Source organism: Biomphalaria glabrata, chromosome 4, assembly GCF_947242115.1.
Source record: "Biomphalaria glabrata chromosome 4, xgBioGlab47.1, whole genome shotgun sequence".
In the NCBI taxonomy this organism is placed as follows: domain Eukaryota; kingdom Metazoa; phylum Mollusca; class Gastropoda; family Planorbidae; genus Biomphalaria; species Biomphalaria glabrata.
The window spans coordinates 8,472,510-8,496,898 of NC_074714.1; the positions used below are offsets into that span (position 1 = coordinate 8,472,510).

General features: G+C 36.1%; 1 protein-coding gene and 1 long non-coding RNA gene across 2 annotated transcripts in view; one reads left to right on the forward strand and one right to left on the reverse strand.

The window, feature by feature from the left end:
* The window catches only part of LOC106062824 (E3 ubiquitin-protein ligase PDZRN3-like), a 211,580-nt gene that overhangs the window by 158,352 nt on the left and 28,839 nt on the right, over positions 1–24,389 (reverse strand). The gene's annotated exons all lie outside the window — the stretch shown is intronic.
* LOC129925672 (uncharacterized) lies at positions 2,286–10,358 on the forward strand. Its single transcript, XR_008777365.1, has 2 exons — positions 2,286–4,590; positions 9,866–10,358. It is a non-coding gene; the product is annotated as an uncharacterized LOC129925672 (long non-coding RNA).

The following is a 24,389-nucleotide window of genomic DNA, read 5'->3' on the forward strand; positions in this document are numbered from 1 at the left end:
AATTTTAAAGGCTCCCATTCAACCAAGTTCGTCGAGATGTGCCCACGCTAAGTTCAACAGAGCAACAGAACTCAGCATATTAAGCCATCGTCTGAACCTTCCCTTCTATGCGGTGAGTAACGTTACGCCTATGAAAATTGACCCATAACAGTATGTGTACGCACGGATTTTTCCCGCAGGGGCGCTGCTTTTTTTTTATCTTTTTCTATTAGAAGGTGGGCTTGTCTCTCCTTAGGGCGCCAAGATTACCATCCGCGGAGTATTATGGAGATGGTATCAACCCGAAGAGTGGCAATGTTGTAAGGGGACAGATAGCACAAGACAAAACCTTTCCATTCCCGCAGGGATAAGAGATCAAAACAAATCCGCAATGATTCCCCATCATCAAACACTCACCACTGGGCGACTCCTTAGATAAACAGATGAAAAGAAGTTAAAAATAAACCTAGACAATTTTCACTGGAACTAAAAACAAGATATATAGGGAAAAAAAAACCTCGTTAAAATACTAAGAAAAATAGTACTAGCAAAAGAATCCGGCTTTTCTGTGAGTGTATATTTTCTCGGTAGTCAGAAAATTAACTCGATTCTATATAACCAACTTAAATAGAGATCTATTAACAGCTCAATATTTGCATGTATTATTTTTTTTTTTAGTTTTTCATTTCTCACGCGTCTTTTCAGGCGGAATATGAAATAATATCAACATGGCCGCCTGACCGCATTCATCTTCTGCTCTGTTCCCGCCATCTCGCGGAGAGAGTATGAAGATGAAATATTTGTTATTGTAGAGGAGAGAAGTGATATCCTTAATTTGATCACAGTAAAAGTTAGGTAAACAGCGTCTTCCCAAGCCTTGCCAATGTTATCCCAGCCCGAGATCTAGACTCCGCTTTCAAAAAGCGAGGCGGGGGGGGGGGAACTCGCCCGAGTGAATACAATCGATGGGACACTTGGGGGGGGGGGGGGTATGGTAAGCATCCTCTTAGAAATTGAGGAACAGAAAGAGAAAAAAAAAAGTTAAGATGGTGCCCGGATGTAGGTGTATGTCGCTACCCCCGAGGTCCACTTGTCTGGCGAGTTATTGAAACTGGACCCCACACAAAAGAAACACCGTTTCCGGTTTCGCTTTGACGAGACTCGATGGAAGGAAATTGGAAGAAGTAATGTAGTAGCCTATAGCCATGATGATATGGGTCCTTATAGTGTACATGTGGGCTATCATTGCTCTACTGGACGTGGCTTAGTGGTCAGAGTAAGACACTGATACGTCATTGAGAGAGATTTCTGGTCCTAGTATTGGTCTATATAGGACATAGTAGATGTCAATGCTTCTCAAACTCTCTGCGTCAGCAAAAGTTTTTTTTTTTTTTGGTCTTAACCTATTTACATAGAAAAACAGGAATGAAAAAAAAATCCATTGGAGGGTTTAGAGTATATTTTTTTAATAGACTTTTGTTTCTGGTATTTAATTAAGTCGGTGTACATAGTACGAAAGTACTCGGTACGAAAGGCAAGAGATTTACCATTGCACCACGCTCCTTAGTACCCTTAGTAACCATTGCATAAGCCAGTGTTTCCCAAACTTTGTTCCGCGGAGCCCTAGTGTTCCGCGAGGCCTGTATAGGTGCTCCACGAGCTAGTGAGATAATTAATTACTAGGCCACCTAGTTAATTAATCTCAAATAAACAAAGTGTTCTGCTAGATACTCAGAATTTACGAAGTGTTCCGTTAAGGAAAACGTTTTGAGAACCACTGGTATAAGGTTAAATTTGAATGTGAGAATTTTAATATTTAGCAGTCTTATAAACATACAAAACAAATATTCTCAAATCAAAGAAAAAAAATGCATTATTTAAAAATGTTCATTTAACATCAAGACGTTATCAGCCTAGTTGATATTAGCTGTGATGGAAGTAAATAATTTCTTATTACGAAAATGTACCTCTCCATTAACCAATTAGCCATCGGTCATCTAAACATCTTCGGGAGGTCAAACTAATTCCTTTCCCCCCGAGAAATTGTCACGCGCCGTTGTTAGTTTCTTTAAACTGACCCATGATTTCTGGCCAATAATAACAAGAGGACGAGTAGTCCAGAAACGAGTTCGTTATCTCTGGAGTGCCAAACGAGGGCCGAAATGAAGGACAGGACTTGATTAGTTATTGTTTGGGTTTGGGAAATGAATGTATTTAACACGTCAAACAAACTGACCAAGAAAATCGACGTTACCATTTTTAGATTATTTTGCGAAAGTTTGGAGTTAAATGTGTGGATATTGTTAGACACCTTATTTATATAGGTTAGTTATTTTAGTTATTTAGCGACGCACCATAGTAGACGCATATTGAACGGGACTAGTGACGTTTGGGATATGTTGGGTTAGAGACCGGAAAATCAGTTAGCGTTAGAACACTCCAGGGTAACGACGTGTTTAGTGACAGAGACTTCTACTGTGGCCTTTTATCATAATAAATATATGTACAATTGTTCATCATCGTTTGACTACATCTCTTCACCTGTTACAATCGATGTGCCAGTTCTTGTTTGTGTTGTTGGTCAACTACACGTAATACACCCGAACAATTACACCCAAACGATTGCAGAGTAATTGGTTGACTTCAAGACAGCCTGAACTAGCAACATCACAGTGGCGACCCCGAACCTCGAAGCCGGACCCCTGATGAAGCCGAACATCGAACCGGACCTCGAAGCAGAACGTTTACTCAGGTGAGGGTCGTGCACTCGAAGATATAAGATTTCATCGGAGTACGGCTGAACACAGCAGTATCGCAGAGTGACTTTGTTCTAGATCTACATTTTCTTGATCGTACGTTCAACGAGCCGTTAACTCAGGGTGACCTTCGTCAGGACAGTAATCATCGTAACGTCTGGTCTACTTAACCAGTATAGTATCAAAGCCTGATCTTCATATGCTGAATCGACCTACAACCAGAGAAACCGTTCGTTCATAACGGGTGAGAGATCGTTAGTGAACCTGTTGGACATATTTTTTTCTTCGTCATAGGAGCCACGTCGAGTATCAAGTTTTACCTCGTCAGTTTCGAGAAGGACAGTTTGCCCGCTGTCAGAAGTATTGTGAGTACTACAAGTTTGGTAGCTAACTAAATCGAAATCGCTCTGTCGTCTTACCCTTGGAGAGATTCTTGTGGAGCAGTTTGCTCATTGAACCGGTTGCTTGCCACGTTTATAACGGTCACTGTGTTTAACCTTTGGAAGGTTAGTAAAGTTGTATGTATCATTACTGAATATTGATATATTTAGTATTCGTTGGTCTAGACGATATCTAGACTTGTTGATATTGCAGTTGTGGAAACAGCTACATCCACTTAATTTCGTTGAAAACCGTTAATCGTCTAACGGAACGTCGTCGGAGGTGACCTTGGTTTCACCTAGTCTACATTGGACAGTTTGGTCTAATGAAGCAGAGTACAACAGCAAACTTCGTCGTACTACCAGAGTAGCAGCAGAAGCAGTGAACTATTTTAGAGAACCGTTATTCGTCAGCCCAGATCAAGTCATCGTCAAGAAAGTCGTTATTCGTCAGCCCAGATCAAGTCATCGTCAAGAAAGCCGTTATTCGTCAGCCCAGATCAAGTCATCGTCAAGAAAACCGTTACTCGTCAGCCCAGATCAAGTCATCGTCAAGAAATTCGTTATTCGTCAGTCGTCCAGATCAAGTTGCCGTCAAGAGACTGTTATTTGTCAGTAGTCGTCTACACAAGTCAAGTCATCGCCAGAAGAACCGTTAACCTATTCGTCAGTAACTGTGTACACAAAGTCGTCGGAACTACACATACGGTCATCAACAGTCGTCGAAGGGACTGAAACATTTTGCTGTGGCATATCAGGACATCTGTGGCATTACGTGGGATACTGGTAGCACCGGAGAACAGAGTCAGAACTGGAAGAGAGGCAGTGGAATTTGTTGTGATCTAGCATATTCGGGAGTCCGAACAAAGGGATCTTTCTTATCAAAAGCTAAGTGCCATTTTTCTTATTAGTATATGTTTAGATTGCCCTTAGAAATAGATTTTGTCTAAATTTGGTACGTTAGCCTGAGTAAAATCAGGTGGTGCGCCTTAAAACCCGTCGGGGTAGAAGACGTAATTTAGATGAAAAGCTATATTATACGTTTAGGGTTGTAATTTGTTTTGTTTGTGTAAACGTCATATCCGTTGTTGCCTGGTTACTTCGTGACGTTATCATTGTGTGCCATATTGTCATATCCCAACCCATAGTGATAGTCTCATTTAATTATTTCATTTGTTTATATTATTTTAAATTATTTATTTTTATTAATTTAATTAGATCTGTATTTTTTTTTTTCACTTAATGATAGAAAGTGCGGGTAGGATTCTTTTACTGTGAATCAGACTAAAATAATTTTAGTTTGAGCGGTTAAAATCAATTATGATTTTGCCATGAGAATAATGCCGAAACTGGCTATGTAGTCAAACACTATCGTCTGGCTAAATTTAGATCTGCAAATTGTTGTACATCTCTTTGGTACAATTTGATTATCTAGACTCTAATTTGAAATATTATTAATTGGAAGATGAATGAAGGTAGTACATTCTAGATATATATATATCTTGTTGAAGATATATTTGACATTTTATGAACGTATCTGTTTTATATGGTTAAATAGAACCATAATTTACTCTAGATCTAGACTCTAGACAGTCTTTGAATTTACTCTAGACACTTCACTGGGACTTCAGTCATACCAAATTTTTAAATTGATCATAGTTATTCATACTAGATCTAAAAGTCATAGTGCCCTTGATAACTATAGATCTAAATTGTATTATTATACATACTATAATATACTAGATTTAAATTTGTGTGATACTAGACCTAATATACAGATTTGAATATAACCATAATAACTCAGACTAGATTTACTCATTTACTAAATCTATAGATAGAGACATAACATTTAAAACTTGTATAAAAGTGTGTAAAAATATAAAATAAGTTTAAAGTATAGCCATAACCAATATAGGCTAAGTAAAAATATATATAAAATATAAAACACAATGGCTACATCATCATATGTGGACCTTAAGGAGGTTAAGGAAACAGCTATGCAGGATGGAAAGGCCATGGAGTTAAAAGGAAAGGACTTAGCAGCTTATGTACAGCAGGTGGTGAGGGAAGAAGTAGATAGACAAGAAAGGATCAGAAAGGAAGAATATGAGAGGCAAAAAGAGGACCAAGAAAGGCAAGACAAAGAAAGAGAAAAAATTAGAGAACATGAAGCTAAAATGGAGAAGATGAGATTGGATGCAGCACAAGCCAGAACTCAAGCTGAACAAGGAAATAACACAAATAACTCAAATAATTATACCACTCAAAGAGACAACCCTAATTCGCAGACATGGCTAAAGAGAAAGATACAAAGTTTTGATGAACAGAAGGATGACATTGGTGATTTTCTGAAAAGATATGAGGCAAAAATGTCTACATTTAATATGCCTGAAGAAGAATGGTCTGAAATACTGATAGACTTTGTTCATGGTCAAGCTCTAACAATATGTCAAAATCATGACCATCATATTGATGATAGCTATCAGGTTTTAAAAAGAGAATTATTGAATGCATATGGTCATAATGCTACAACTTTTAGAAAGAAATACTTTGACAATATACCATCATTAGAAATAGATCCCCAAACTACCATTAATATGGAAAAGGATTTTTTCAATAAGTGGGTAAAATTAGAAAAAGTGACAAACTCTTATGAAGGATTAAAAAATTTTATTCTAGTGGACAACTTTGTAAATAAATGTGATCCTCAATTACAATCTTTTATTAGAGAAAGAAACCCCAAAACTATAGATGAAATAACAGAGATAATGAGAGTATACAAAAATGCCTATCCAAATAAACCATTTTCTGATAGGGATAAGAGCAAAGTAGATTTAATAGGATACACCAAAGAAAATGTTGATAGAAGTAGAAATAGAAACAGATCAAATAGTGGAAATAGAAAATATAGTGAAATAACCTGTTTTAAATGTCAAGGAAAAGGTCATATAGCAGCTAACTGTAGAAGAGGGAATAGCAGGTCTGGAAGTAGAAATAGATACAATGAACAAAATAACAGTAGATATAGGAGTAGAGATAGGAATGACAGGGGAAATTATAGAAATAGGAGTTACAGTAGGGAATACAAAAATAAAGGTACAGATAGGGTATATTTCATGGAAGGAAATAGGAACAATTTTGCAGTGTACCCAGGGTTTGTAGATAGAATTCCAGTGGAATTAATCAGGGATTCAGGTTGTAACACCTTGGCAGTAAAAACTAAATTTGTCAAACCTCATTGGTATAAAGGGTTTACTAGGAAAGTAGAATTAGCAGATGGCACCGTAAGGGAATTTAAAGCTATAAGGGTGTACATTGAAACCCCATTTTTCACTGGTTATTGTGATGGCATTGCAATACCAGAAATGAGATATGATATGTTAGTAGGAAACATAAAAGGAGTTAAAGAATGTTCAAGAAAAGAATTAGAAGACTGGCAAAACAAATACAAAAACATAAGACAAAATCATGAAAACATAGAAACACAAAATATAACAAGTATGATAATAACAAGATCAATGGATAAACAAAGTAAGAAACAGGAAAATACAATAAATGTAATAAGTAATGATAAAGAAAAAGAAACCAATAATGTAATACAAATAGAAAATACAGATGTTAAGGAAAGAGAGATAGAAAATGAAACACAAAATAGTCTTGAAACACAAATATCTCAAAGTGAAAAAGAAACAACACCCACATTTGCATTAGAACAAATGAATGACAATATTATTGGGAAAATTTATTCAAGAATATTAGATAAAAACAATAATAATCCAATGGAGAAATTTTGTATAGAGAATAAAATATTATTTAGACAAACAAGTAATGATAACAAGAAAATAAAACAACTTGTCTTACCACAGAAATATTGGAAAGATGTTTTAATCATGACACATGATAATAATTTAGCAGCACATAGGGGAGTAAAGAAATGTTATAGGAATTTGTCAAAACAAGTATTTTGGCCCAAAATGAAAGCAACAATCAACAAATACATAAACTCATGTGACATATGTCAAAAGAGATCTAACAAAAGCCTAGTGAATAAAGCACCTATTCAAGAAATGGATGAACCTACAGAACCATTTCAGAAAGTATCTATTGATTTAATAGGTCCTTTAATTCAAACTGAAAATAATAACAAATACATTCTAACAGTAATAGACATGTTTAGTAGATACCCAGAGGCAATCCCATTATCAAATACAAGTGCAGAAAATATCATTAATGCCATAACTCAAAAAGTAATTACAAGACATGGTATACCTAAAATTATATTGAGTGATCAGGGATCTCAGTTTAAGTCAGAACAATTTAAGAAATGGACTAAACAATACAATATACAACACATATACTCTTCAAAGAGTAACGGTTTATGTGAACGATATGGTGGATCATTAAAAAGATCACTAACAAAGATAATTCAGAATAATCAGAACAAGTGGGATCATTACATTAACTATGTACTATTTGCTCATAGAAACAATATCCATGAAGCAACACAATTTTCACCATATGAAATAATACATGGAAGAAAACCCAGAGATGAATTAGATGTTTTTAAAGAAAATCTAATAGATAATGAGAATAAATTAAATAATGACAGTGAAACAACAATCACAACAGAATTGAAAGAAATATGGACTCAAGCATATAACAACAATAAGAAGTACAAACAAAGTGCTCATGAGAATCTAAATAAGAAAAGACAATTGAAAACACTAGAAGTAGGAAACAATGTATTAATATTGATAAATGACCTGAAAAATAAAATTGGTAAACAATGGAAAGGTCCATTTAAGGTGATAAAACAAATTAATGATGTGAATTATCAAATTGAAATAAATGGGAAAACTAAAACATATCACATAAATAATTTGAAACTGTATCATGATAGAGAAGATGAGTTGATACAAAACATTCAGGAGGAAATAGAAAATAAATTTTCAGAAAGAGAAGAATGCTTGATGATAATAACAAATGAAAATCATAATGAAAATGATATTAAGGAAATACCTGTAATAGAAACAAAAGAGAATCAAACTTGGCAAAAGATTAATCTTAATAATTTAACTAAGGAAAAGTCAAAAGATATAACTAAAATAATACAGGAATACAAAGAAATTTTTTCCAGCATACCAGGAAAAACTAATATTATTAAACATGACATTAAAGTAACAGACCCAAAACCTATCAAGCTTAAGCCATATAGAATACCGCTACATTTACAAGACAAAGTAAAGAAAGAAATAGACAATTTACTAGAATCAGGTATAATTGAGCCATCAACATCTCCTTATGCTTCACCAATTGTGATAGCCAAAAAGAAGAATGGAGATATAAGGTTATGTATTGATTATAGGAAACTTAACAACATCACAGAATTTGACCCATATCCAATGCCAAATATAGAGGATATTTTACATAAATTAAATGGAGCAAAATTTTTTACTAAATTAGATTTAACTAAAGGTTATTGGCAAATACCTTTAACAGAAAATGCAAAACCTTACACAGCATTTGTAACACCATATGGTATTTTTCAATGGAATTATATGAGTTTTGGATTAGTAAATGCACCTGCCACATTTAATAGAATGATGAACATGATAATTGGAAACAAAGAAAATGTTATTTGCTATTTGGATGACATATGTATTTTTAATAATAGTTGGGAGGAACATTTGATAGATGTAAAAGAAGTGTTCAAAATAATAAAAGAAAGTGGACTTACAATTCAAGCAGAAAAAGTAGAAATAGGATTGGAGGAAATAATTTTCTTAGGACATAAAATAAATAACAACATGATTAGCCCTATTGAAGATAACATAAAGAAAGTACTTAATATTGAAATACCTACAACAAAAAGACAAATTAAAAGCATATTGGGAATAGTAAATTATTACAGAAAGTTTATAAAGAACTTAGCAGAAATAGTGAATCCATTAAATGACTTACTTAAAAAAGGAAAACCTCAAAAAGTAGTTTGCAATGAGGAATGTGTGAAAGCTATTGACAGAATTAAAGATGTTTTTAGTCATGAATTAATATTAAGACTACCTGATAAAGACAAAATATTTTATGTCACAACTGATGCATCTGGTAATGCTATTGGTGGTTGTTTAATGCAGAACTATGATAACTTACATCCTATATTATATGTAAGCAGAAAATTGTCAGAGGCAGAGAAAAAATATAGTGTCATTGAAAGAGAAGCCTTAGCTGTAATATGGGTAATTACTAAGCTAGAGAGCTATTTAATAGGAAGGAAATTTATTTTATTAACTGATCATAAACCTATTCAGTATATACAGCAAAAGAGCATGAAAAACAGTCGTGTTTATAGATGGTTCTTAGCACTACAGGAGTATAAATTTGAAGTGAAAGCTATTAGTGGATCTGTGAATATTGTAGCTGATCTATTGTCTAGAATGACATTGAAGTGAAATAATTTTGTAAATAAATTATGATTATATTGAGTATGTAATATATATTAATATATTGACACCATTTATATGTTATGAAAAAGGGAGATAAGTAAATTTGATGTTAAGCATTTAAAAGTAAGTATGGATATTTTTTTTGTGTGTGAATCATTTCATATATCATTGACGAAAGTTAGTTCTATGGAAAAGGGTGAGTATAAAAGAAAAATGGACAAAAGCGCATAAAAGGGTGGTAAGAAAAAATTTATTGAATGTGTAAATAAAGTCTGTAATTGTTTTTTGAAATATTGTATTTTATCAGATTACTGCCAATGAAGAACATTTGAGATGTGTAGGACATGCCCATAGGATGCCACATTTTCCTCTATGATGAACTGTGTACTAAGGAGGATGATTCTGGAATGTTATGAACTGTTATGAACATTGACATGAATATGAGGAACTGTCAAGATGAAGATGTCAAGATGAAGATGTCAAGATTTTATGTTTGTGGTCTTCCCCTTAAATTGAAAATGCCCTTGTAAGACTTGACAGTAGTGGAAAAATATTGACATATTTTTTTTTCAAGGGGGGGAGGAATCTGTTAGACACCTTATTTATATAGGTTAGTTATTTTAGTTATTTAGCGACGCACCATAGTAGACGCATATTGAACGGGACTAGTGACGTTTGGGATATGTTGGGTTAGAGACCGGAAAATCAGTTAGCGTTAGAACACTCCAGGGTAACGACGTGTTTAGTGACAGAGACTTCTACTGTGGCCTTTTATCATAATAAATATATGTACAATTGTTCATCATCGTTTGACTACATCTCTTCACCTGTTACAATCGATGTGCCAGTTCTTGTTTGTGTTGTTGGTCAACTACACGTAATACACCCGAACAATTACACCCAAACGATTGCAGAGTAATTGGTTGACTTCAAGACAGCCTGAACTAGCAACATCACAATATATTGCAGACGTATTCCTTGAATATAGTGAAGGATCTGATTTCCTGAGCTCATGGGAGTGCGAATTTAAAACTTTTAGTCTGCCAACTGAAAAGATCGTAAATTTTGAGGAAAAAAAGCGCGGTATAATTGATCTACAAAATTGACAGTATAGACACAGAATCTCTTCCTTCCAAACTGTAATTAAAACAAAGTCAGCTGAAAGCAAATGAAATACATTTTTACTTTTAATATAATTCTAAACATTTTTTCAAAGGCTGTTTCAAAGATTTAAAAAAATATATAAAAAGTAAAAAGAACTTCGACCATTTTTCTGAATTTTGTATCAGAAAACAGTCTCAAATGATTTGACGGGGCCCGCGGTTCACAATTTTTGCTCAGTCCTTAAACACTCCTGAATCTTTTATATCCAGTGTCCGACTATTATAGAAAAAGGTGTAAGGACATCGGACAAGGGTGGTTGTGAGTGCATTTTATAAACACGCGGTCGTGTGACCTCGCTTCATCCAGGTTTTGTTCCCACGGGCAGACTGCACGATTTGAACAATTACTTTTTTTGACTTTAAATACATCGTGAGCAGTTTCTTAAGTGTCGGGCCTCATTATAGTCACCGACAGAACTGAGCAGTCATGGGAAGATAGTTCTCGCCACCTGTCACTCGTGTAAGGATAAAACTCTTAAGCATGTTTTGTGTATGTGTGTGTGTAGGTGTCGCGACCTTTGTCTTTTCCCTTTCTGAAGACGCTTGTCTCCACTGATTATCAAACTTGATTAGACCACGCCCCTGGCATACATTCACTAATATATGATGAATCAGTGGCACATCCTAATAAATATCGATGTTGTTTTAATTGTCAAAACAATAAAGAGCGACTTTGCATTTCATGTAACAACAGTAAATTTCCAATAAAACTAAAAATAGCAATTAGAAAAAAACAACACATCTTTTCAGTAAAATAATCTGGTTCTTTCAAGTCTATAACAGAAGCTAATTTTTAGAGATGGTATAAATGCAAGGAAAGACAATCGGAGTCTGTCAATGAAGTTTCAAGCTTCATGTTCAGTTCACTTTAGTCAATTTATTATTGAAATTAAGTTATATTGCATGCTAATAAATTTGGCTAAATCTCTTATTGATTTCTACTCGAAGTTTTTTTTGTTTAACTTCGTATCTATTATCTCTTCACCTAAAACAAGGATCTCCCAGCATGCCACTGAATATTAGGTCATCAGATTTAACTTCTACTAGAGTGCTAGTACTTAGGCCTAAATGTATGCACCGTTTGTTTCATTGGCTCCCTGGTCGTGCGGTTTGCGCGTTGGACTGTCGTTTGGATTTATCGATGGTCCCGGCTTAAAATCCTTCCCGCTCCCATCCCCCGTCGTCCTGCGGGAGGTTTGGACTAAGAAGTAAGCATCTTCAACTCAGAAGGAACATCCGAAACATGTAAAACAAACAAACATTGTAACAAACTACAATTAGACTAGATTGATGATAATCTTATTATTAGTATTATTGTTTGTACTGTTTATGTAATGTACACCTAGACAGTTCAGAGGAACATTCTAGTGGAAAGTCTGGATATTTAGAATATTCACTTTTCGCCACACCGTAGCATATTTTGGTGTTTAACGTCACTGTATAATATATTTTTAAAATGCTTAAGTATTTCAATACAGTTTAATGCTTGATTGAAACAATTCAAGCTAATCGATTAGTCCAGCCTGATACCTATTGTGTGCTTTTGCAATAAACTACAAATCAATGTGAATTTATTAATAGTTTCAGACGCAAACGTTTATAGGTAACAAAATTTGCATATTACAAACCGAAATGTCTGTTCCTTTTATGCGGAGCAGCATTTTTTTATTTTGTGTCTGACCCTCTCCCCCCCCCCCCCCAATCACCTCTTTCTCAATATTTCTCACTTTCCATCCCTCTCTTTATCTCTCTTTATTTCTCTCTCTCTCTCTTTCTCACTCCTAACTTTCTTGTAGCAGCACCAAATGTCCAACATTGTTCAGTGGTTCACCCTCAGCGGCCGAAATAGAAAGGGGGAAAAAAAATGTCCTGGCCGAGACGCTAGTCCAAGAATTGACTGGCCACCACTGGAACCGCAGAATGCAAAGAGTTCTGGACATGGAAGGAGACATAGATAAATTGTATATCGATCAGGAGTTCTGGTCAGGATAAATCACAGAGCGGGTAGCGGGTCAGAAACAGTAATATTAAAATGTGTCTGAACGATAAGGCCGGGAGGAGGGGGGGGGGTCGCTCCCTTTCTTTCTCTTTAGGCCTACCAGTCCAGTCTATTTCACTCCCCCCCCCCCAAAAAAAAAAAACAACCTTGAACGTGATATGCGATTACTCTTTTGTCTCCAACTAAATCTGGAAGTGGGTGGTGTGGGCTGGGGTGGAGAGACAGTGTTCAGTCAGGGCTGATGAAATTGGCTCTTGGTTGCACTCTGTCATTAGCTCCCCCCCTCCCCCCACATTCTCTCTTTTTCTGTAGCGCAGTCCATTTCCAGTTCACCTTATCGCTATATCCACCATTCTTCTAGTTCTATAGTTTTCATTTCCTGTAGAACATCACACAATTGACTAACTGACATAAACTTAATGAAATTAAAAAAAGATTTATTTTTTTTTTAGCGGCCCCCGTAAGGGGAAAAAAGCCGCTATTAGGTTTGTGCAAAATGTCCGTCTGTCACACTCAGATCTCGAAAATTAGAAGAGATATGAAAAATATTATTTCATCATTAAATGCGGCTTGAAAAGTTTAGGTGCAACGGCTATTTTTTTTTTTTAAATAAGATAATTGAAATCGTAAAATGGAAGGGACCAAGACGCGCCACCTTTAGGTGAATCATTTAAATTAAAGGTCTTGGTGAATCATTTAAATTAAAGGTCTTGGTGAATCATTTACATTAAATGTCTTGGTAATTTTAACTCTATACATTGTCTGCTCTGGTGACCACAAATTTTCACTTTGAAACCCCCAGTTCCGCTGTTATCCTATCAAGGGCTGACTTCTTGTTTGAAATCGATAAGTCACTTACCCTTATCATTCATGATTGACTTGGCTAAATCACTCTCATCTTACATAAATAGCCCTCCATCTTGGTCTGCAGCCTCGCGTAGTTTAAAAACAAAATCTGCGCCAAATGTATTCAAACATTGGAGACACTAAGTCTACTTTATGACCTTTTAATAGCCGAAACGGATAATAATATGGTCTGCTGTGTCTTTCGAGTGAGTGTTCAAAAGAGACCACCACACTTGTTATTACATGCCTTATGACTGTCTAGAACAAATAGCACTTTTCACGATCGAAACGGCTGCAATTAATTTTCGCCTAAACAAATTCCTAATTCATAATTTGGTCTCAGTACGTTTTATAAAGCCGACATACTAATGCTTTAACGTTTTAAAAAAAAATACTTCCTTTAAAAAAACATACATGTAGGCTGTCAAATATTTCGAGATAGAACTAAGAACTATTTCTCCCACCTAGATTTAGGCCTGGATCCAGCATCGGTTTTCAAAAGTCTATCGCTGTCTTGTAAGGACTACCGCCTTCTTGAAAGGATTATCGCGTTCGGGAATTTCCAAATGTCTATCTATCTGTCTGTCTATGGCCTCTTTTTTTTTTGATTCGAGAGTTTAATCAATTAATGTTCCAGAAAATTGTACACATAGTCTTCTTGGTCTAGATTGAATGGCCTATCCTATCAAGTGCAGTCGATCTATTCATTCGCCAGGATTCTATCTCGGGGGGTGGGGGGGGGGTGGGGTGGGGAAGAAGAAAATGTTCCATTGTTTTAAATCTCTAACTTTAATTAGTTTTTAAGAGAAAAAAAAAGTCCCTCTATAAGTTATATAACGGAGGCGCTTAATTGGTCTCCTTTAAAGGTCGCCGCTTTAAAGTAAGTTTGAAACAAACAACACATAATAATACAATCTTATATAGTCATAATTACCGCACTAGCACACTAGCAGAGTGGTTAGTTTGTCAGCTTGAGCCATGAGTTCAATTCATGTCTTTTTTTTTTTTTGTAAATGCTTTTAAAAACCCGATGATGGTAAAATTCACACAGATACCCCTTTCTCCCCCCCCCCTTTTTTTTTTCCCTAACTGGTCCAGACAAGTGATAGGAACATAGCGTGTTGAGAGAAACTAAAAGCATGTAATAGCGCTAAACAAAGAACTATTGGTAAAACTTTTTCTAATCGCACAGATTTATTATTGTTGGTCTAGATCTATTACAATTTTAATTTCGTGACTGACCCAAACTAAGTGCTACAACTACACTTAGTATACGTTTTTATGCTTTTCCTGTTTAAAAAGTATTTTTAATGTTTTCTGTTTGTAAATGTGTGTCTAAGCAGGGCCGGCTTTAGAACACTGCAACCTATGCGGTCGCAGTGGGCCCCGCACTTACATAGGCCCCGCGCTAATTATAGGAGTAAATTAATAAATTAAACAATTAAAACCTATAATAAGGGTTCCCGCGGCCTCCTGATAGTCCAGAAGACCCTGGAAATCTCCTGAAATGGCAAAATATACGAAAAAGTCATTGAAATCTTCTGAAATTATTAAAATCTCCTTAAAACTCATAAAAATCTTAGAAATAGACAAAATAGTCATTTTGGGGTGTCATTCAATATAGTTAGCGCTAATTGTACTCGCGATTTAAAAAATACGGCACAACGACATTGTCAGCTTTTATTTAATTATAATGTAATGCAAAGACGAATTTTTTTTCCTAATACAAAATCTTAATTTTCACTTATTTTCTTTATCCCTACCCAGACTGGGCCACGCGCAATCCATTTTGCATAGGACCCCGCAAATTTTAAGGCCGGCCCTGTGTCTAAGTATGTGGGTCGGTGGTCAGGGCTAATATTTATATATATAAAACAACAACATTAAAAGGCATTATTTGAATGTGTGTGTGTAAACGTTAGTCTCCTAGAAACAACCTAGTTAGAACGCCGCTGCTTTTTCTTTAACAGATATACTTTAGTCCTTGAAAAAATAATTTTTTGTAACAAAGAAAATTTATATTGTTTTTTGTAATTTCATGTATTTCGAAATATTAGATATAAAACGCACTTTTATATCTAGTGATTTTTTTTTAAAATTATTTCCAATATTATAGTCTGTAAATGATCGTCTAGACAGGTGCCAGGATATGAAGCAACAAATGGAACTGTCGTTAATTAAGCATTACTGACTCAGAAATACACAAAGATAAAGGCACATTCCTCGTTCCATATGCTAGGACAAATTTGTACAAATACTCCTACTTCCCTAGAGCTATTAGAGCATGGAATGGGTTGCCTGAGCTAGCCAGGAAAACCAGTGACTTGGCGAAGTTTAGGTCATTGGTTAATATGCATAACTAAATGCATGACGCGTAAGATGTAATCATCTTTTTTTTTAAAGTAACGTCTGTATCATATAAGATAAGATAAGATCTTAAATGTTTGTCAAACGAAGACCAGGGATACCTAAGGACAATCGAATCAACGTTCCCGCGCTCGATTTGGGGAGGGCGGGGGTTGGGCTATTTGTGTCACAGCATGAATGTTCTCACAGACATAAAACAATTAGTTAATGCAGGCGAAGTTTTTTGTTGTTTTTTTCCCGCGCGCATGCGTTTAGCAACATCGAGTCAAAGATTGAAAATCCGAGGTGAAGATGTGTCCGCATGACGTCAGAAGGTTTACAGACGTGTGTCCACTTGTCAAAGACAGCGGCGAGAGCAAGGAGGTTAAAACTAGGCTTGAACTGATGACGTCATTTTCTAACATTAATTAAAAATAGGATAAATATGACGTCATCGGATCATGTGCTCCGGAAAGTTCTATTCAAACTCTCGTAGGTACTACTAGCTTGTCAATATCATATGGGGCAATAACCTAGTATGGAAGAGGATAGACAGTTCCGTTCAACTAATGTAACTAGTTTTTGGTTTAACAAAACATGTTTAACGTGATTTCATATTCTGATTTAATTCTGTGGCATTTTACGTCTCGAGAGACGATCTTTTTGCTTTGCAACTTCTTGTGTGACTAAAGAGGCCAATCCTTGATACACAGCTGCGATCGCAAGTTGGGCATATATAATCACCAGGCGCCGTTGCTTTTTGACCCTTCTTTCTGCTTCTGTTGTGTATGACATCTGCAATCCGTGACCCTTCCTTTATGCTCTCTCTCCATGTGGATCTGTCCAGTGCCACCTCTTCCCTCTGGTCGCCCACTTTTACGTTATACGGATGTATAACATGAAGCTCTTCAAAATCGACACTGAGTTTAACTTGTATGATTATTCTTGTTGGATTTATTCAAATACTGGCAATTAGTTCTGCGATTCATTTCGTTGGAAGCAGCGAAAGTCTAGTTTGTGTCAAAAAAGCAAAAAACATGATGGCATGGAAACTTTGAGAAAGTATGGGTTCGATTTTTGACCGCTCACCACAAACCCCTCGAACCCTAGAGACCTTTGTTACAGATTAATGGTCAGTTTTCTGAATGGGTTTTTTGGATAACTGGGCGGCAGAGGCAAGCGGTATGAGACGGTATTGAAACCCATCATGCTCTACTAGAAATATGGACATATTGTGATTGAGCCCGATAAAGCACCCCCCCTCCCGGTCATACCTCCCCACCAATAAAGCGCCTCCTATTATTGCTCTTTCAATGTTTGCACATACATGGGCGTGCGAGGAGGAGGAGGGGGGCAGTTGGAGAGTGTTAGTATAGAGAGGGGGGGGGCGGGCAAGATAACCGATTGAGTCGTAAAAATAACACAAAAGGGGTCGAAGCGACGGCGCAGGGCCCACGTGAGTACTGAAAACACTTCCTATTACCCCCCTGGGGAGTGTGCTCCTACCACTGGCTGATATGCTATTCATCGAGAAACTTCGGACAGGGCAGTAAATTGAATCGTTCCGTTTGCACTGTTCCCCCCCCCCCCCCAATCCATTTTCACAACTAGATCTACTATGAGGCGCCACAAAACGTTTCCCCGCCCCCAACTGATTCAGAGTGGACTAAACTTGCTAACTATCGTTTAGTTGAAATGGCGACGAGGGCTGGGAGAGAGGGGGGACGTTTCTTCTCGTGTAAGGGCACATAACTCGTTTACTGCTAAATTGGAAAGACAAAACAAATAAACAAAACGTGCCCCGGGGGCAGTTGACGTAACTCGATAAGAACACGAAACGAATTACGTCCCTTTTTTTTCTTCTTCTCTTCTAACAAGTGTAGACAGAAGACAACTAAAGGGAAGCAAGTGAGATGACCCCCTGGCACCACACCCTGCCTTATCTCCCTTTGATGATGTCATTATCGCGCTAGTCCTGTCTTCGGCCATCAAAAGAAATCAAATCGAGAAGCTCTCGCGCTTTATCTTTCTAAAATAGGGAAAAAAAAATAAATGGGGAAAAAGGGGGGGGGGAGGCAGAGACGAGGGCAGAAACCAACGAGGGAGGAAACAATATGAGCTCACTGATTTGTTGTCTTCCGTGTCTCTAGCTCCCCAAGATAGGCCTTTCTTTTGGCTAGTTAGCATTTATACACACACACACACACAAAATATTCAAAATATAACTTCTATGTGAAGAAGTAACAACGTCTGCAGACTGGCTTTAAAAGATGAGACACGAGCATTTAGACAGACATCGGCAAATAGCAGACAGATTTCAAGAGTCATTGGTGAGGGGCATAAACGTACGTGCAAATAGTTACGAAATTGGGGGGGGGGGAGGTGTCAACCAAAGAAAAACATTCAAGTTGACAACTCTAATTAACAATACACAAAAATTCGATCTTTAGAGTTGTCACACGTTGCCGTGACCTAGGTCACTCTGGCGCTGTCAAGGGATCGTTTGCCAAAGATTTATTACTTTTTGTATTTTGAAGCAGTGCCCGATGTGGGGTATGGGGCGTGTGGTGCAATTATCGACAAGAGACTAAGAGATTTTTGTTGTTTTATCTAGAATAAAGTAAATCGATTCTATTAGAGACAGTGGCACTGAAACAAAGTCTATCCTGCCGCAATTTAACACAGTACTATTCTGCCCTTGTATGCCGAGATTAAATGATCTTTATTCGCTTTTGCCAACTAATTAACAATGATACAGTTTCGACTAGCATTCGCAAGGGCATACAATTAAATGTATGTTCTAACGCCGCGCCAAGTAATGCCTTAACGAAACAATCCTAGCGTTTAATATAATATAAAGAAATGGAAACTGGTATGTGGTAAAAGTCAAAGAATCGTAATAAGTCGGTAACTACTGATATGTTGTGGTTGACCCACTCGTGGGAATTTTTGACCCTCAACAGTCCTCGACATAAACGCGAGTTCAAAGCGGAAAACGTTTCATGCGCACCAGTTGAGTGCCTTGAGAAACTGACGTAACAGCGTGCACATTCAGTGGCGTAACGCGAGAGAAACTGGCGAGTGGGCATTCCGAGACTGGCGGAAAATACAATGCACTCTGCAGCACCGACAGCGGTTTCTCTCCTGACCTCTTTCAAGTTCGTGTGTGTGTGTGTGTGTGCAAGTGGGCGCGGCAAAAGGCTGAGCTATGAAATTACTGCGAAATATACCCAAGCAATTAAAGGGGACGCATTGTCTCCAAGGGAAACAGGCGCGTCCACATCTGACGTCTCTTAAGCTTTACGGTTAGAGCGGCTATGTTCACAATAATTGTCTTTTATCTCGACACCGCCATGACACTTCGAATATCGCATAAAATTACTCACTCGATAGTTCATTGTATCCTAAAAGAACAGACGCAGACGATCGATACCAGATGTATGAGTAGTCTGCAGCGCCATCCCTCCCCCTCCTTTAAGCTGGTCTACAAGAGTTTTAGTTTCGGTTCAGCCTATTTGATTATTAAAATTACAAAACATGTATTATCAATATGTTGTATTATTTGCACACGCAAAAAAAGCTTTGAATAATTTAATTTTCTAAAAATCAAAACTTCCCTTACATATAAAATTATCCCTATCATTTTTATGTGAAATAAATTTTTGGACAATATTGTTTAAAAGACGTTATGTCTCGATATATATATAGTTATAAACGTTTTGCATATTTAAATATTTCAAAAAGAAGGTTTAGATTTTAGTAGAGAGCAACAAAGTAGACGTTGCATCTGCTTCTAGTATGCTATAAAAATGTGGTGCAATCGGATTTTAAATCACACTTTTATTTAATTTTTAAAAAAATTATTATTTAAAAGAGACAGACAGACAGACAGACTACATAAAAACTAAAAGCGTCTCACAATTTGAAAGCAGCTAAAAATAAATATCGCAAAAACAAATACAAAACCTGAACCTGTTGTTTCTACGAAATAAAAAAAATATTCTTTTGATCAATACAAACCAATTTCGTAATAAAACTATTGGCCAAAACAAAGACGTGGGGGTTTACTTTCTACATGGAATGGGGATTATGAAATCAAAGGGACTTTTTTTTTTCTCTGTAACGTCCAAACGAGTTCCATGTCATGATAATGGTTGACCTTGTGGGCTATTTCCATACCTCTGGATGATGGACATTGTCAGATCAGCGGCGAGATTGACATTCCTGGTGTATGTTTAGATTTGTATTGTCAGAATGGGCTTCTGTTGTCAGTCCAAACACACACACGAGTTAATCCGTTTAGCTCGGGAGACACAGGCGAGGGATTATATTGTGCATTTGTTGTACAGGCTGAAATGTTTGTGTTTCAACTTTACAAACCACAAGAGCGCAATGTTCTTTCTTGTTACTTAAGGGCATAAAGGTCTTTTATTGTACACCGCAATACAATCTTTATTATAGGTCAACGGGCCAAATTTGCACTCTAATAATTGGACGCAATCCAAACTTACGCGATCGTTGGACATGTTCGATGACTTATGTTGTCTTTTAAAATTTCTCAGTAGCGCATCTCTTCGTGTAAGTCTTTCGTGTTGACATAAGTCTTATTTAGCAGCCCCCGAAAGGGGAAAAGACGCTGTTAGATTTGTGTCAAATGTCTGTCCGTCCGTCCCGTTTAGATCTCGTAAACTAGAAAAGATAGTGAAAATCCGACATCATAATATTTTAGTCCATTCAAAGTTCAGATGCAACGGCTTTTTGTTTCTTTTCTAAAAGCAAAAAAACGAATTTCTTAAATCACTTATGAAAGCAGATTTTCCATAAAAATACACCACTTTTAAAACTATTCACTATTAATAGTAACATACACGGGATACTCTTTAGTAGTGGAAATCACGGTATTCCATATTTTAAACACATTTATGCAAATGGTTTTAGACTTTGTGTTAAAAAAAATATTTTTTTTTTTACATTTGTATTGCTACGTTATGTAAGTTCTTTCCGACTATCTACTACATTTACCTAAAAATAATGTTTACTTTTTTTAAGAGAAAAAAAATCTATTTAGTATGCATATAAGTTGGACATAATTTAAAACAACAATTAATAAGTAGGTTTTCATATTATCGCGTGAACTGCAGTGCCACTGTAATGCTATAGCATTATTAACTAAAGGATTTTTTTTTTTACGGAAATGTTTTTTTCTTCTTTTTTTTTTTTTTGAGGATTTGACTAAGAGATTGAATCTTTACAAAACAATTAGATCAATTAGATGTTCATTACAAGTCATCAGTTAGGCCAGGTTCACATCAACTGCACATTCACTTTCACCTATCCTTTGGTCTGCTGGACCACTAGGGCACCACACAAGATCTGTCAACCTTCTTTCTCCATTCTTCTCTGTCATTGGTCTTTGATAGAATTTAATTTTGATGTTCTTTCTGAAAATATTGATACCGGCTTTTTTTCCGGCCTGGGTGGACAGCTACGGGGGGCCGATTTTGAGTTTATGTTTCCACACAAACTGTCTTTGTAACCTTTTTTTTTTTTTTTTTAGCTAACTGCAGGTTCTGAATGACATTTGGTCCAAAAAAAAAAAAGATCTTATATACGAGTTTTAATAATACATGGAACTAAATAAGCGAAACATAAAAAATCCTTTTAAAAAAACGAAACAAACAAGGCTCCATCCTTCAAAAACTATATGTACCAATAATGTATTCAATGGTTGTGTGAATATTTATTAACCAATATTTAATTGATTAAATAATTGAATATTTTTGTTTATTGATTCAAGCTTTGTTAAGTACAATAAATAATTGTTTGAAGTATCGACTTGATAGAAGAATTCGTGAGGGTGAAATAGAGTAAACAATTATTTAAGGAGGACTAAATCCAACAAATTTAGCCATATCTGTGAGTACTGAAGTTTTAGTTTCCCTTATTGCTATTAAACAAAATAATGAATTACCATTAATTAATTGTCTAATTGTTACATTTTTTTAAATTCATGTCTAGTCTATGTCAATGAATAATAGCGCGAAGAGAGTGGGTGTGGGAGAAATAACGTGTATACAATTTTACCAGACAGACGGACAGACAGAGTAAGTTGATATAAGCTGTGTAAAAAAAATAAATTCCCTTATTATTTCATTACACATTTTCATATTTTTTTATGTTAGTGTTTATTGTACTAGTGCTACTTTATTATGTAATATTTCATCTATGACATCATAAAATTCTTTTTAACAGGACATCCTAGTCTTGGTCCTATTCAAAAGTCGCAATCACGTTCAGCGTCATTTCTGATTTCCAGACAAAATTTGTTTGACCTAATTAAATGAACTTGTGTTAATGCAGGGCCATTGGGAGCAGCGGTTTAATCGTGACGTTTTATTGTGACTAGCTTTTAAAGATAAAAGCATTGGTTAATCTGTATCTATCTATCTTTACCATGATGCGTTCACACCAAAAGAACCATCTTAATCATATTGGTCAATCATTTACGACCATCGTTGTCATATTGGTCTATAGTTTCTTCTGATAAGCATCTCTCTCTCTCTCTCTCTAACAATTCATCACTCCTCTCTCTCTCTCTCTCTCTTATTTTTAATGTTTGTATTCTTAGTGGTTAAAACTTGTTTTTGCATGAATACAACTTTCTATATCAAATTTTCTTCTCTTCGCCAGAGTGTGTGGTCTACATATAATAAAAAAAAAACAAAAAAAACAAACCAGCAGACGTGAAAGCACGTAACTAACTGGACTTAAGCTTTTCAATCTAACCCAAATTGATTGTGTCCGACCAGTCTCTCACGTCTGTGTGGCCAGGGAACATTGGCGCCCTCTTGTGACTTTTTTTAATCACTTACATGGCCACGGCGGCCATTTTTTTTTCAGGGGAGAGAATCAATACGCAATATATCATGGCTAAAGTGTGATGGCAAAAATTATCAATAAACAAGAAGACAGTAAATACAATAAATTGTTTCGGGAAGATGAAGACTGCGCTGAATGTGTATCTGAAACCAAGAGTTCACGTTCAAATCCATATTAAAAATAGATACGAACGAAACAGGGGCAGACAACTTGCAAGTTAAGTGTAAAACACAATCATTGTATTGCTTGGGTTCGCTGTTTTCCACGACGCACATATTGTAAATTAAAATTTCAAAGTTGCCAGTAAAACGTTGAATCTGTTCTTTAACAAAATACAAATTAATAAATAACTTGATAACTTTATTAACATGGCGCTGTGTACAACCATTGGCTGTTTGAGTCACATAAATTTAGTTGTTCATTTATCTAATTTCCAATCTATCCACAAATATAGAACACTATGGACAACATCGAAAAAAAAAATTATATGCAAAGACAAAAAATATGCATAGGCGTGCGTATATAAAGAGCTGGGAAAGCTACTTTTAATTAAATTATTTTGAACGATCCCCCCACTCCCGTCACTAATTTAAAGGTTGTAGAGATTCTGTCAATTCATCATGTATTCCTAGAGTATGTGATAGTCGGTTGGTTAATCCGAAGAGTACACAAATGAATTTAGTGGCAAAAATGATGCTAGTAAAAAAAATAAAAATAAAAGCTTTTTTTTTTTAGAACAAGCGACCTATAAGGCAGATAATCAGTTTCGTTAGCCAACGGTCAACGAGGGTGTCATGTGACCAAACACTTTTACTTTCGTCAACTAATTCCAGAACCCGATAAGACTCTTTTTTGAAAGTCAGGCTCTTCATCACTCAGCCACGACGTCCCAAAATGATGCAAGCAGTTCCAAAACAGCAGGACTTGATACATGTAGAGATGTCACATGACTTTATATGTCTGATAAGCAAGTAAACCATGGCTGCCTGGTCGTGCGGTTTGCGCGCTGGACTGTCGTTCGAATTTATCGACGGTCGAGGGTTCGAACCCTGCCCGCTCCCATCCCCCGTCGTCCTGCGGGAGGTTTGGACTAGGAAGTAAACTATCTTCAACTCTGAAGGAACATCCGAAACATGTCAAACGTTTTACAAAACTAAAAAAACAACGCTGGCCTCGTATAATTGATGATACACAGCTGTCCATTATACATAGGTCTATATAGAGAACATTTACTCTAATGAACTGCATTCATAAAAAAAAGCTTTATTTAAAAAAAATTGAGATCTCATAACAAATGTATCGACTACTTTTCACTTCTAAACTAACAATAAATATATCGCCTATTTCTTCAGCACTGGCTTAATTCCACATGAATATCTGGGGAGCATTAAAAAGAAACAAAATGCAAGGAATAACGCTAAAATAGCATCAAGAGGGATTTCCCGAAAATCAGAGGCTAGCCGGGGGAGAAAGCCAATCGATTCATGTGAGCCAATGTTAAAGCCCTCGTTCTGCTATCAGAAGAGATATCTTAACAAGGAAGATTTCTTTCCAGCATTTGTCAATGCTGACAGGGAAACTCGATGGAGTTTTGGTAT